This window comes from Falco cherrug, chromosome 8 (genome assembly GCF_023634085.1).
Source record: "Falco cherrug isolate bFalChe1 chromosome 8, bFalChe1.pri, whole genome shotgun sequence".
NCBI classification, from domain to species: Eukaryota; Metazoa; Chordata; class Aves; order Falconiformes; family Falconidae; genus Falco; species Falco cherrug.
In genome coordinates, this window is record NC_073704.1 from 46466766 (window position 1) to 46472765 (window position 6000).

Below are 6000 nucleotides of genomic sequence, written 5' to 3' on the forward strand. Positions count from 1 at the left end.
TTGGGGTTGCACAGGAGGACTTTGACCGGGTGGGCTGGTGTGTGGGAAGGACATGCAGAGCACAGCCCTCGGGGTCACCCCCAGTGGGGCAGTCCCGCGTAGTCACATCTAAATTTACCCGAAGTAGCAGAGAAGTTTGTATTGTTTGAGGACAGGAGGAGACGGAGGCAGGCAGCTTGCCCAAAACCTGAAAGTGTGCGGAAAAACTATTCCTAGTGAGGAAAACGGAAAATACAGAGGAAATGGGTGGCAAAAGAGAGAGGGATGGCCGCTCTCACCTGAGTGCCATCCTTCAGGAATACCGGGCGGCTTTGACTGGTCGCAGACATCCACAGTGGAGGGGACAGCAGTCGCGGGGCCTCCAGCTGCACTGGCTGCTGTGGGGTGAGGTGGAGGTGCCCCCCGCCTGGCGCCAGAGGGGACCCCACGGTCCTTGTTGCTGGGTGCTCCACAGGTGCCTGCCTTTCAGCACAGCACACGGCCCCGTGGCTCCCAGGTTGCTCCTCCGGGTAAGACCTGGGCACTGCTCAGAGAAACCGGAGCTGTTCTGAGGCCGGGAAACATCCATGGTCATGTTAGAAAAAAAGCTTTTTCTAAACAAATGCCATTCCACAGGTCACAAACTAAATGCTGCCTCCAGGGAGGGGAGAAGTGATGCTCCCCGGCGCTATTAGGGCTTCGATGCCTTTCCCAAGGACTGTTTGGCCAGGATAGACCCAACCCCACGTACACCAGCACCATCCAGCCATGCCCCCGAACCAGACACTTACTACCGCGATATCGGCACCTACTGTGAGCTTCCTAAATGTGGAGCCCCCGCAAACTGGCTGGCCGGCGGTCCCTGCTCTGCAGTTCTCTCCACCACTACCCCCCCTCACTGGCCTGGTGGTCTGTGGGGCATCGCCATCCCTGCGGCTTTGCTGGACACCAATGGGTTGAAGCCACTTGGGTCAGAAAATAGGAAGGGAAAAGTTTGCTTAGAGATTGTCTCTGTTTAAAGGAAGAGGGGTTTTATCTATTTAAGTAGTGGTTTGCAGGGTTTGCTTAGTGCTTAGCTTACACAGCAGCATTCTGGTGGTGGCCGCAGGAGCCCACCGTGGGGGCAGGTGGTGGGGATGGGCAGAGGGACCACCTCGTGTTCCTGGAGCCAGGGTTCATTAAGAAGAAACTTCATCCCTACCCTGCCTGTGCGGCGTGCCTGAGAAAGCTCCCACTGACTCCTTGCCTGCAGATAACCAGCCAACAGGGCGGGTTTCATGCTTCGCACAGGAGAGAGCGCGGGGGCTTCCCGCGCAGACGGCAGAGGTGCAGCAGCGGGCGCTGGAGGCCGAAGCCAACCGCCTTCGCTCAGGCACCACCTGGGAGCCAAGAACGTCCTTCTGGAGGGCAGGGAGGGAAGGGGATGCTCTGAACCCGCGCCACAGGTGGCAGTGGCCGTCGGGACTGTGGCTGCCGGGACGCCTCGTGTACCTCTGCGCTGGGGTTTCTGCCACCATTCCCCCTGTTTTGTCACACACCGAGGTGCCCTGCCTCTTCCTCGCTGCTCTGCCTTTCCACTTAACCTGCTGATTTTATTATGCCACGATGGATTTTGGTTGCATCCATGGCCAAGCAAATCTCAAACACCTGCCTCCCGTGTCTTCTGTGCATCTCGGCTGTGACCGAGGTCTGCACGGTTTTCCAGAGCACATTTAGGGATGACAGAGCTGCGGGGGGGATGGGACACGACACACATGACTGTCTTTCTGTAGATCCACCTTTGCACTTCTTCCTTGAGATGAGCCTTGCTGTGCTTCTGCCCGTTTGGTTTCATGCCTGGGTCACACTTGTTTGCTCCGGGAGCAGTGTTCCGGGGGTGGAAGGCGGCACTGGGGGGGACGTGCTGGCTCTGGTGCCAGGAGCGCTGGGACCCAAAAGTCCATCAGGTGATGCTCTGCGTGGGAAGGGCAGCTCCCACCGGGCTTCTCAGACAGCTCCTTGGCTTTTGTGTAACAACTGACTTCCCTCAAGTGTATCCGAGCTTCTTCGTGAGGAATGCTGGGGCTGGGTTTGGGGGGATGCGCAGGGGAGGTGGGTGGAGATGGTACCAGGACAAGCTCCTCTGCTGTAAACATAGCTGAGGATAACAAATTAAATACAAATCATTCTCCTGACTTTTTCCTTGCTGATGTAGAGATCCTCTCACCCCGTGGGCACAGAGCCAGTGTGCACTGCCCTGATGCTGTGGTTTGAGGGGTGCCCCTGTGCCCCGTCACCCACCGTCTCATCCCCCGCGGTACAGGCTGCCAGGGAAATCAAAGAGCTGCCGTAAATATGTAAAAGTACAGCCGAGGCTTGGAAAGAACTGCTATTCCTAAGCCTCCATCTGCACAGAGCTACGTTTCCTCTGGTGTCTGCCTGGAGAGGGGGTGTGGGGGTCCTCAGGGCTCTGTGTTGCTGTAGCTCCAGGGGCTCCCGAGCAGGTTTCTGCAGCCCTGGCAGCGCTGCCTGGGGCAGACACCCCGACTGGGTCTGAGGGGAACCCCAGTGCACTGATCCTTCCCAAAATCCGCACAGTTGTAATATGGGGTAAAAAATAGCCTGGCAATAAATTCTAATTAAGACCAACAAAAGGGCTGGGGCTTTCCCTTTCACTTGCAGAACCAACGGGTGGTTTAATCCCTCGCTGCCCAGTGCTGGGAATAGAAAAGACATCACGTGTGAATTGCTTTTGTTCTCCTGTTCTTACTAACGGGGCGACAGAGCTACTCACAGTACCTTGCTGCTTCGCTTAGGTAGGTGGATGTGCCTGAAGGATGCGGAGTGGCGAAGCAGGTCTGTTAGTGTGTTCATAGGGTTATTGTCATCTCCCAATTAATTATTGGCTTCAAGAAGTTGTCTTACAGTCGGCAGGACGGCAGCTGCCCAAATGTCCCCTCCTCCCGTGTAGGATCGCCACTGCCTGCTTCCACACGTAGGAGCTCTTGTCCTGCTCTTGCAGTCAAACTCTTGCTCTGGGTAAGCTGCCTGCTCCCCAGCAGCCCGCTGGCAACTCTCCTGGCTTGCCGATGGGTCTGTAGATTTAATTAAACAGTGAGGACTGAGCTCAGCAGCGGATTCACCATATACGATCCAGTTCTCAAGGGCAACAACCACATCACTGCACGAACCCAAAGCGCAGCTGGGGGTGCAGCGGCCGCTTGCTGGCCTGACGGTCCAGCAGCCCTGCCGATGCGGCGAGGAGAGCTCGTTGCACCAGTGGGGGATGTGGTCCAGTTCAAGACGAGCCAAAACAAGGGGAGGCCAAGAGGAGTCCTTAGGGTCTGTGTGTGGCTGGTAGTGACGGCACCACCGTGCTTACTGCACTACAGCCCACTGCGGGACTGACACCCCCAGGCTGAGCCTCAGTAAAGGTCTGGTTCTGTTTGTGCATCGTGCAGTGACAGCAGAATAGAGGGTGATGTGCCAGGCGAGGGATGGAGGAACATATTTTGTCCCACCTCAAAATACAGGTGAGAGCCCTGGGAAGGCTGCAGGGCAAGGCTGGCTCTGAGGTTAAAGTAGGGATTTCAGTGCTGGGTTTTGTTCTCTGCATCCACCACAGGGTGAAAATACATTTCACTTTCCTAAACGTCCACAACGCACTGAAGGCATCACGAGAAAATAAAAGATGTTGCTGGAATAACCTGACGGCGTGTCTACAGAGAGTATATTTGCCAGTGAGGATGGAAACACATGCATTGCAGACAGCCAAGACATGGAATTAATAATTAGAAGGGTGCATAAGGTTTGGGTTTATTTTGTTGCTTTCTGTTTTCTTTTATATTGGGACACCAGCGCTCTGGAACAGCACTTTGATGGCCCCAGGGTGTCTGTGAATGCTGCCAGTGAGTCAGGGGAGAAGCCAGATTGGGAGCCGAGGGTCCCCCTGGGATGTCTCTCTGCTTGGGGTCCCCCCGCTGAGGCCAGAGGGGTTTCTGACAGGGAAGGGCAGGTGCACTGTGGCTGGGGGACACCAAGCCAGACAGTGCAGTTTCCACCCCAAAAGTGTGATTATTTTGAACAAAATGGTGTCAAAAAGCTTAATTAAGGGGGTGCGACAGTGTACAGTAGTCCTGGGGCTTGGCAGCTCTGGTGAGCCAGCCAGTTCCAACTATCATTTATTAAAAACTTTGGGGTTTCTTTCCTTAATAATCCAAATCTGACATTCTCTAAACTATTCCCACCTTGCAGATATCCTTCTGAATTGTATGAGCTTGTAAAGTTTTATGTAGTTTCGTGACAGGCAATTTCATTCCACGTTCAGGACCCAGTGCCATCGTACTGGGCAGTATTATATTACAGGCTTCACCTGTCTGCATGTGAAAAGAGCAACGATGTGCTGTTCTCTTACACGTGGGAAATGGTTCCTGGGGTTTTTGGGAGGCTTGAGGAGCAGTGCAACTTGTCCGACCTGGATGAGCAGTGGTCTGTGAGCAGAAGACAAGGTCAGTGGAGGAAAACGAGGGAAAGCAGCGATCCTGCGGGGTGCAGAGGGCCAAACGTTAAACCACGCTGTGGAAGGGGATCTTCTGACTCTCTGATCTTTAGATCACAAGATCACATCAATCACATAGAATGTGCCAGCTGAAGCAGTGCAACCCATGGGCTGTGCAAGCAGCAGGGGGTCGCTGGGGGGTGAGCTGAGCCCTGAGCCACAAAATGGGGGCACAGCAGCCGGCAGCCCTGCCTGCCCTGCCCGCACCCGCTGTCCTCCTCCCTCCATTCCTTGTCTCCAAACCTTTTATCAAACGAACAAAACCACAGGAAAGTAAGATCGGGGTGCTGGATCCCACGCTTGGGACCCTGTGCCCTGCAGAAGCTCTGTCCTGCCTGTGGGCGCCCTGTGCCCCGTCACCCCACAGTGGCAGTGCTGGGAGCCCCCTGCCCCGTGCCCGCAGCCCCCTCAGCCGTGGGGGGGGGGCAGTCCTGGCCCCCCAGACAGCCCTGGACCCCTGGACAGCCCTGTGGGTTTTGCTGTTCCACATCCTGTACGGTCCTACGGAAGGCAGCACCTCCTCCTGCACCCCAGGACATGGGGGCTTTGCACTGATTTTTTTTTTCTTCTTTACAGATATTGGTATTCTGAGCCCCCCTACTCCTGACCTTGTTCTTTCAGGTGCCATAGCGGGGCTGGACAAGGACCAGCTGACTCTCCCCAGGTGGCTGCAGTCAGTGCATCTCTTACGGGGCAGGGGTAAGAATCGTTGTGGATCTGCTCCATTTTTTCCAGATCTTCAAAAAAAAAAATTATGAAACCTAGTGTCAACCCCATTTTGGCTACAAAGTATTTCTTTGAAGCAAGAATAAATGTTTACATACTGGAGGTGCAGTCATCCCTGCCCTAAGAAGAATGTTGATTTATATCTAGCTGTAAGTTCAATAATTATTCTCCCAGCAGCAGCATATGAAATGAACATGCCCTCGCTTTCCTCACGCTGCAACTTGTTAGTGGCCATTGAGTAACCTCTGCTCCCTATCCCAACAGCCAAAGAAATGAGCGTAAGATCCCAAGATGAGGGGTTTGGTGAGTAGACTGTGTGAGGCTGGGGATTTCAGGAAGGCATCTGAAGTTTGGGAAATGAATACCCACGGAGCTGCCGGAAGGTGTGAGCAGCTAGCTCCCGCCAGCTCTGCAGCAAATCCCAGAGACTGTGTGGTTTTACTACTGCCTCTTTTTTTTTCTTTTTTCCCCACCTGTGTGCAGCCCTGCCGGATTGGCAGTGGGGCTGGGGGCAGCCTGTGGGCATGGAGGAGCCTGTCGGGGATGTACCCATGGCCAGTTGCTTTTATCCATCTCCCATGGGAGTTAAACATCAAGGGGGAGCTCTGAAATAGGGAACAAGCTGGCAGGATGATTGCCGTCCCACTGGGCTATCCAAGGCCTAAAAATATTGCAAAAAATGACATAGGCTCAGAAATAATTCACTTTACAGAAAAGATGCAGGGAGAAAAAAATTCAAATTGTGTTGTAACTGGGAA